General features: G+C 39.2%; 1 long non-coding RNA gene and 1 pseudogene across 1 annotated transcript; both read left to right on the forward strand.

Moving 5' to 3' along the window:
* The first annotated feature begins 1,548 nt into the window (after nt 1–1,548).
* LOC121783721 lies at nt 1,549–3,855 on the forward strand (annotated as a pseudogene).
* Nucleotides 3,856–7,291: 3,436 nt separating this feature from the next.
* On the forward strand, nt 7,292–7,920 carry LOC121784039. Its single transcript, XR_006046700.1, has 2 exons — nt 7,292–7,604; nt 7,687–7,920. It is a non-coding gene; the product is annotated as an uncharacterized LOC121784039 (long non-coding RNA).
* The last annotated feature ends 2,024 nt before the right edge of the window (nt 7,921–9,944 follow it).

Consider the following 9,944-nt stretch of genomic DNA (forward strand, 5'->3'; position numbering starts at 1 on the left):
ATTGTATATTTTCTTTAATTTGGGTACAAGTATTAATGTGTTATATATTCACCTATAAATTATTTATAGGCAAAGTGAAGAAACGCCAGCTTGTTATTCAGTTGAAACAATGCCACGTGAGATGTTGGTTGATATAATCCTTTTACACCTGCCTAATTTTGTTTGTAGAAAAAGACCTTCGTTTCCATAGTAAATCAAATTACCATGCTTTATTTTTTATTTTTTGTCATATGTTACATGTAAAATATATCATAATATGAACTTCTCGATATATCAATTTCATCTATGATTTTTTCTTTTCAAATTTTACAAGCACTGCATAAATAATCAAACACAATCAATTAATCAATTTAGTCATATTGGACTATAGCTTACAAATTAACTAATGTGCATATGCTCGATTTATCAGGATAGCTAAGTTGGCCATTGATTTGCCATCATGAGATGACCAGTCAAGGATGTTATTCCTTTGATATATACTATGTGACGATTGACGAATGTACAAGCTAGTTATGTACAATAACATAATAAAAGATAATTAATCTTACCATAATTTGAAGAATTCTGAATAATAAAGCATTCTTATCTTATGCAAAAATATATAAAATATACATTAAAAATTAAAATACTAACATAGTAATTTTTTAAAATAAAAATAGCACCATTGTATTAAATTACTACCGGGAGACATTTGAATACTAAATAAGGAATAGACGTGAAACTATTACTAATCCTCTTTAAAAGAAAATATAGATTTTAATTTCTTTAGTCTCCATTATCTAATAAATTGGATAATGCAGACATGATTCAACATAAATTAACTTTGATTTACTTTCCTTCTATAAATTAGGAATATTTCTTTCTGACAGAGTTTTCTTTTAATTTATTTTCTTTCTAGTTTATTACCTTAATAAAAATTCTTATCTCTTTGAATTAAGGCCTGTATAAAAGCTTCAATATGATGAATGAATTCAGACCTTTAATATTTTTGTGAGTTAATCTCTTTCGATTTTTCAATTCTTTGAGACTTTTATTCGACTCACCAAACGGACTTTCATACTCATTTGTGGCACCACTAATTAATCCTATCAAGTCTTCCACCGGGTTCTTAAAAGATCCATCAACATTCTACAACATGCAACAAAGAATCATATCATCGAAGATTCGAGTCATCATAGAAGTAGATGAGAAACCATTATTGATTTTCTTTAAAAGAATAAATAAAAAACTCACAAGCTACATATAGCTTGTTTACGAATGTAGTAATACATATTCCACGTTACAGGGAAAGCAATATATATATATATATATATATATATATATATATATATATATATATATATATGTTACTTTTAAAATTGATGATCATGTTTGTAATTTATGAGCAATAGAAAAAAATACGAATGTGGACCATATGTCTACTGTGCTCACGAGATGTTGATAATGCTGACAAATAGCGTTCAAAATATTATAGATACTCAATAAATTGACTTATTTAAATGGAGAAAATGCAATTTTACTAATTTCTACACAATTTTTCATCAGAAATGTTGTATAGGAGAGACATGAGTAGAGCTTTCACAGATTGAGACTAGAAACAGACATCTGCAGTTGAGATTTCAAGTCAAAACACTTACCAAATCCAGTAAATAAATAACCCAAACATCTCAACATCACTGTATAAATTACCCCTTCTTTCATTTCCTAGGATTTTTGTACCTCTGTAAGTTAACATTTTCAAATCCTTGCATTAATTCATATACATATTCTTAGACGTTTGCATTGATTTTGTATGTTACAGTGAAGAAAAAGAAATGATGATGGATGCCTCAAGCATGACTGCGGAAAAGGCCGTGCAAGAGGTGATGAGAATGCACAAGTCTTTGCCGGCCCGGCCCGGGATTGAGGAGGTCGAAGCGGCCCGCAGCTTGATCCAGAGCGTGGAGAGGGAAGATGAGCTGAAACTGGAGAGAATTGTTCAGCCAAGCATGGCCAAACAGATCCCAGAAGAGTTGGTGAGGATTCTGCAGGAAATGCAGAGGACTCTGATTCATTTGCAGAGCAATGAGCAGAAGAAGGAGGCTCAGAAGCTGCTGGATCTGGAGAGCACCCACTCACTGTTTGATGAATTGATTCAGAGAGCTTCTGTGTGCCTCAAGTCCAATGCATCTTCTTCTTCTTCTTCTTCTTCTAAGCCGAAGACGACGACAACCAATGAGAAGCCACTGAGACATGTTTATGAGGAGCCCATGAAGGCCAAGGATGACTCTTACTTGAACAAGCCCTTCAAGGCGTCTGCTCTTCGTTTGGACCGTGTTGGTGCCAAGCCTCGATCAAGGGATGTTATGACATCTCCACCGGTAGTAGATTACACTCCTGGACCAGAGGCTTCTGTTCATGGTTAGTATTTTGTGATAACATTGTTTGTGTTCGTCTCTATTTTAGATGCTGGTGTTGGGTTGCAAACTCATCCCACATCCGAGAATGAGGGAAGTTGAAAGCAGTTGTTGTCCAGCCCCAATTAGTTTGAGGCCCTAACAGTTTGCGGTGATTGTTGCAGGTGAGAAAATGGATCTAATAAAAGTAGCTAGCTGTATCGAGGTGTCTGCGAAGAAAGGAGACCGGGAGCTGATTCTACAAGGCAAGCTCTCGGATCAAGTTGAATGGATACCTGATTCATTAGGGAAACTCTCAGCTTTGATGAAGCTGGACTTATCCGAGAACGCCATCATGATGGTGCCCGGTGCCATAGGCGGCCTCTCGTCCCTCAAAACTCTCGACTTGCACGGAAACAGACTCCAAGAATTGCCAGAGTCAATAGGGGATTTGCTCCGCTTGCTCCATCTTGATCTCAGAGGGAATCAGTTGACAGCACTGCCTACATCCATCGACAGGCTAGCTCATCTCCAGGAGCTCGACTTGAGCTCCAACGGAATCACATCCCTCCCGGAAACAATTGGCTCCCTCTCCAGCCTCCAGAAGCTCAACATTGAAACCAATGATTTGGAAGAAATCCCACACGCCATAGGCAGATGCACTTGTCTGAAGGAGCTCCGGGCCGACTACAACCACCTCAAGGCGCTCCCGGAGGCAGTGGGGAGGATCGAGTCGCTGGAGATCCTAACGCTGCGCTACAACAATCAGGCAGCTTCCCACCACCATGGCCTCCCTGCTGAGGCTGAGGCAGCTGGATGTGAGTTTCAACGAGCTGGAGGCCATCCCGGAGAGCCTGTGCTTCGCCACGACGCTCGTGAAGATGGATGTGAGCAACAACTTTGCTGATCTGCAGGCTCTGCCGAGGTCCATAGGCAACCTCGAGATGCTGGAGGAGTTGATGAGTAACAACAACCAGATCAGGGCGCTGCCCGACTCGTTCGGGATGCTGACTAGGCTGCGCGTGTTGAACGTCGATGGGAACCCCCTCGTCGTGCCACCGAGAGATGTGGTGGAGAAAGGAGCTCAGGTGGTGACTGCTGCTGATACTAATAATAGTAGTAATACATTACTACTATTAATTCATAGTGTTTACTACTTTCGATTATTCTAAAATTGTTAGGTTGTTATTTTTAGGCTGTTGTTGGTTACATGGCTGAAGTAGCTGGGAAGAGAGAGGTGAAGCCACAAGCAAGCAAACAGAAGAAATCATGGGCTCACAATTGGTTGTTTTCAATATCTAACAAACGCAAGCGCAATCTTGTGGAGTATGCAAAAGCCTAATTTGCTACTGTTTTTGCTTTTTTCAAGCAGATTACTTATCCTGTGTTTGAATTAGATTATTTCATTCCTAATTGATTGTGTTTTACCCTTTGCTCACATGCATCTTTCTGCATGATTCTGATTTCTTGCTAGTTCATATTTTTCGCAGTTTTAATACTCGAACCAAGAAGCACATAAGTTCTTGCTAGTTCAATATTTACTGACTAATATTATCATTATTGGACCTATTTTACTATATGTTAGTATAAATTACAAGTAACAAATAATGTAAAAGTAGTTGGATTCTATTTAATGCACAATCATAAATCAAACTTTAAATGAGAGAATAACATAGGCTGATATAACTAACATAAAGTGTAAAAGTAATGTGATTAAGGCAATCAAACATGAGGAAATGTAATTTTTAAATGGAATGCGTAATATTTTAAACTTCCTCAGCAGCACTTAAATTTAAAAATTTATGATTGTGCATTTAAATGCCGAAGGTTGTTAAAAAGAAACTTCTCAATTTCATTTAAGAAAGATGGTGTTTGTTCACAAGAGTGTGTGAGCAGAGTGGTGTCATACGATGTAGACCGTTACTGTCATCATGAAGATTACTAATTAGTTTTTGTAACGTTGTCAAACCATAAGTATAATAATTGCAGCAAGATCTGTCTCACGACCGCATTTTGCTAAGGATAGCGAAAGCGGATAAACCGCGACTAATAAGAAGGATTATAGAAGCGGGGAAAGAAAAATGGTAGAACTTGAGAAATTTGCACAAAGGCAAGTCAATTGATATCATAAAATAGAAGCCAAGTATTCAATTACATGGTCTTAGAAATAGGATAAACATCCCATCAATAAATCAGAGTTCGATGGTGAGATTATGAAATTCTCACTTCACAAAAGGACAACGGAATGAGTCCTTACTAAACGACTTCGTGTATGAAGACACGAATCGTTGGAAGATCCACTTGATTATTTAATAACATCGACTCCGATCATTACTCCATCATCTTGACGTTCAACCTGCACATTTATAAATAAATGCAAGGCTGAGTACATGAGTACTCAGTGGACACGTGCCGAAAGCAAAACATACATTATATAGTTGTCAAGCCATCACAGTAACACACATGGTTTTTTCTTAAAAGGCTCGAGCTTACTAAATTCTTTTGTGAGCTAAAGGTTCGACTGCAGACTAATTTCTTTCATCATTCATAATTCATCATTCATCATTCATCGTTCCATTCATTCATCATTCCATTCATCATTCATAATTCGCCATATCTAAACATTCAAGTGCCGGGAAGGTGGTCACCTCCCACGGTCACCCATCATTCCATTCCATTCCATTCCATTCTATTCAAGTGTCGAGGAGGTGGTCACCTCCCACGGTCACCCATCATTCCATTTAATTCCATTCCATTCATCAAAACAAACATTTATGGCATGACAACCACTTGAAAAGAATCATAGCTCAATTTTGAGAAAAGATGATATTTCATAATTTCGCAAGTATTTGATTTATATCCACACTAATGTGCTGGATATTAAAAGAAAGTCCACCTGATATGCTTATTCCTCAATCAATTACTCGCTTTGGCCTCACTTGCCCTTGAGCAATTTATCATTTGAAAATAAATAGCGTAACACGCTAATTAGTACTTGAACTATTTTTCTTGTGAAAGAATGCATGCATCCTATTGGATAGCACCTATATCTTAGTCTCGGCTTATAGGATTTTCTTAATCCTACCTCGGCTCCACTACTCTGCAGAATTTATTTATGAGTAAAGGCCAAAATTGGTCATGAACATATGGTCATTTTACGATTTTGATCCTAAACTTTATCTTTTGAATTTTTGCATCCTGAACATTTCAAATCAGATCACAATTGGTCCTCCGTTTACAATTCCGTTAAAAACTAACGGTCAACGGGTTTAATCTTGATTTTGACAAAATTAGACTTTTAATTCTATTTTTTTACTCCCTAATTAATTCCCTAATTATTTTAGTAAATATTCATTTCAAATCAGAAATATATAATAGATTAGGGTTCTTATTTCATCTTCCTCACATCGCGTTTACTCATTTTCTTTCATCTTCTTTCTTCCTCTCATCTTTCATCTTCTTCCTTCCTCTTCCTCTCAAACCCTAGTTATGGAGCGTTTAACTTTCAGCAAAGGCTCCGGCGAGAGTGGCGGTGGTCGATTTGACCTGCGATTCCGATACGAGTCTTGCAATTGCAAGAAACTTGCTTCACTTCGTATCGTCAAAAGCCATGACAAGCCTACAAGGGGAAGCTCTACTTTGTTTGTGAGAAAAAAGAGTGCACTTTTTTCAAGTGGTGCTCACCAATCGAACCAATTGAAGAAGACGATGGTGTGGAATCATTGCCGAAGGGTTAGTCAAGTACAAGGCTTCGTCGAGAACTACTCAAATCCCTCGTCCAGGAATGGGATTTGCCGGAGATCGAAGTGAGCGGGAGGGAGATGGAGGGTTAAACGTTGCGGGAGGGAGAGGGGAGAGGGAGAACACGATTCATTTTCTGGCAAGTGTTAGAGAAAGAATTTGTTTTAATTTCAATTTGTTATTTTAATTTCAATTTGTTAGAAGACAATTCATTTTTAAAATATATTTGTTTTGTTTTATTATATTTCAGTTAGAAGACGATTTAGTTTCAAAATATATTGCAATTTGTTGTGTCAGAGAAAGTGTATATTTATTGTTAATATATTTATTTATTTTATTAAGAGTAATAAATAGAATAATAACTAATGATATAATTAGTGACTTGAAAATCATAAATAAGAGTTTTAATCGGTCAAAATTGGGTTAAACCCGTGGATTGTTATAAAATTAACGGAATTATAAACGGAGGACCAATTGTGATCCGATTTGAAATGTTCAGGATGCAAAAATTCAAAAGATAAAGTTTAGGACCAAAATCGTAAAATTGCCATATGTTCAGGATCAGTTTTTACATTTATTCTTTATTTATTCACTTTACTAAGTTCGGAGTAATTCTATTTTCTTAAAAACAAAACTCGGGCACTTATTTAATAAAATATGGATTCTTGGAAAATCCTTTTTAATTCCTTTCTTTAAATTTTCTTAAGGCCGCCCATGGCGTCGCGGGGCAACGCCGGCCGGCCAATTCGCTTCTTACTTTAACATTTTTCCATCTTTGGAAACTTAGTAACTTATTCGGGAATTAATTAATTGAGCTCCAACTCAACCCTTAAAATTAATCCCATCTCAACATAGCCCAACAATTTAATTTTCAACTTATTTCTTTACCAAAATTGGTCCACTGTCCATTTTAATTAAATGAGATTAGGCCAAACTAATTAAAATGTCCCAACTTTAATTAACTAACAAGTAGTCCATTTCCTTAAAACCATTTCGGCCCAAACAAGTCTATTTAATTAAAGTGGTTCAACAAGTAAAAACTCTTGGCTGACTATGTAAAGATCGGCCACTATTTCTCAAATTCCCTTGAGTCCATTTCAACAAATTAGAGTGGCCCAAATTAAATAATAAGGTGGCCCAAGTCACACCCTCTCTTCCCCATTTCATTTCTAAAACAAAGGGAAGAACCCAAATTGAGAGTTGAAGCAGCGACGGTTTCCCCTTCGCCCGTCTCATTTCCTCCGGCGAAATCGCCACTCTACTGCGATGCCGGAGCATCCTCCCCCTTCCCACCTCCGATTTCTTCTCATTTCTTCCTTAAGTTTACTTTATATATATTTTCCCCAAAATTTCAAATTTCCTAAGTTGGGAGAAGCAGCGGCGCCTCAACCATGAGGATTTATGTGGGTCTCCTTCTCTTTTCCTCACTACTAGATACTTTACTTTTTATTCTTGAATTTTGCTACTCATTTCTCCTCACTAATTGTGGTAAGTGCGAAATCTTTTTTCTTTGCCGGCTTAGGAAAGGTTCTTGACAAGTGGGGCTGATCTCCTTGGGATGTGGTTGCAGGAATCGAAAGAGGGGATGGAAGAGAGGAAAAGGAAGATCCTTATCAAACACCACTTTATCCATTTCTACTTTTAGTCGACTTCTAAATCTTGAATCTTGGACTATTGTAAAGTTGGAGCAGCTCTTCTTTTTTTTTTTCTATGTAAGATTTGTTTGTATATGTAAGGCTTAGTATGGGGTAGCCGTGTACTTCCATTAGCTTTATATTTTTCATCCCAAAGTAGCATGTGTGTTTTCCTCTTCAATTGCAAGCTATTGGTATTTTTTTTTCTTTTTCTCCAAACCAGATACTCATACATTCGAAAGTCAGGATTACAACCGAAATTCTACAATTACTCTAAACGAAATTAATTACGCTACTAAATTCGATTTATCTCAAAAGAAATGAACAAAATTTCGGGGCGTCACAATCTGCTCCTCCATTGCCAACTGCACTGCCCTGCGGGCACCATCAAGTATAATAATTATTGCGAAATGAGGAGAAACCTGGATTTTGACATTGGGGTCAAACTATTGTGAATAATTTTGTGTATTTTTGGTTGTCGATGTTACCAAAAGCAGCTATGACATACATTGAGTAAGAGCATCTCCAGTGGGCGGATGTCCCACTCGGACATCCACTAGGACATCCCGAAAACACCTCCCGCCACGTGACTAGGACTTCCCATCCCACTGCCACGTCACTAGGACATCCCCTTCACAATCCGCCCTTCCCATCACCCTTCCCACTAGGACTTCCCGCAATAAAAAAAATCACAAATTCACAAATAAAACAATTTACGTTTACGGAAATAAAATTTCAAAACGAATACGAACGGGAAAAATTAACAACTTCATTTTAAAAAAAATATACATGATTTGAAAAAAAAATTACATAGTAATAAAACAAAAAAAAGTACTAACATCAACGTTAACCCTTCCGCGTCCAAACCTCTTCGATAATATCGTTCTGAAGTCGAACATGGGCATCTGTTTGCCGCATGTCGGCAAATGCACGCATCCGCTCGACCTCTCCATGAGGTACCCCCATATTCACATTCGCGGTGGCCACGCCGTGACTTGGACCTGCACCCGTATCATCTTCATTGGTCCACTGAGTCAGTTCCGCACCTTCATTTTCGACAATCATGTTGTGCATTATGATACATGCGTACATGACATCGCCGATGTTGGGAATATACCACTGTCGTGCAGGACCCTTGACTACCGCCCATCGACTCTGGAGCACACCAAATGCCCGCTCCACATCCTTGCGCGCTGCTTCCTGACGGCTCGCAAAGTATGACTTCTTTTGTCCGAGCGGATGCTTGATTGTCTTCACAAAGACGGGCCAGTTTGGGTATATCCCATCCGCCAAATAGTATCCCATATTGTGCTGGTTGCCGTTGGCGACGAAACTGATGACGGGACCAACGCCATTGCACTGAGCATTGAACAGGGGCGACGACTGGAGAACGTTGATGTCGTTGTTCGACCCGGCGACTCCAAAATAAGCATGCCATATCCACAGCCGGTAGTCAGCTACAGCTTCTAGGATCATCGTGGGATGCTTGGCTTTGAAGCCAGTAGTGTACATCCCTTTCCAGGCGGCGGGACAGTTCTTCCACTCCCAATGCATACAATCTATGCTGCCCAACATCCCAGGGAACCCGTGCGCTGACCCATGCATATCTACCAGACTCTGGCAGTCTTCGGGGCTCGGACTCCGAAGATACCGCTCACCGAATATCGCTCTCACGCCCGCGCAAAAATTCTGCAGACACTCGACGGCTGTCGACTCGCCAATGTGGAGGTACTCGTCGAACATGTCGGCCGCACCTCCGTACGCCAGTTGTCTGATTGCGACAGTGCACTTCTGCAAGGGCGTGAGTCCGGGTTTGCCAGCTGCATCCTCCCTGATCCTAAAATACAGGTATCTTCTCTCTAAAGCACCCACGATGTGCAGAAACAGCGGACGATGCATCCTAAAGCGTCGCCGGAATAAGGCTTCCCCAAAACGCGGTTGCGGAGCGAAGTAGTCTGCATGCAACCGAATATGTGCAGCAATGTGGTCACGGGGTATTGTAGTTCGACGATGGATCGGCCGAGGTACCGCAGCCTGCTGCCGCCGCTGCGCCCTCTGCTGTAGCAGCCTATCTATCGCACCTTCCACAGCGACCTCCAATTCATTCTCGCTATCACTGTCACTAGACATTCTAGATATACTTGAAATTAGAGATGTAGAGAGAGAAACTTGTTAACACAAGTGGTGCGAATGA

The sequence above is a fragment of the Salvia splendens genome, chromosome 21, assembly GCF_004379255.2.
Source record: "Salvia splendens isolate huo1 chromosome 21, SspV2, whole genome shotgun sequence".
Taxonomy (NCBI): domain Eukaryota; kingdom Viridiplantae; phylum Streptophyta; class Magnoliopsida; order Lamiales; family Lamiaceae; genus Salvia; species Salvia splendens.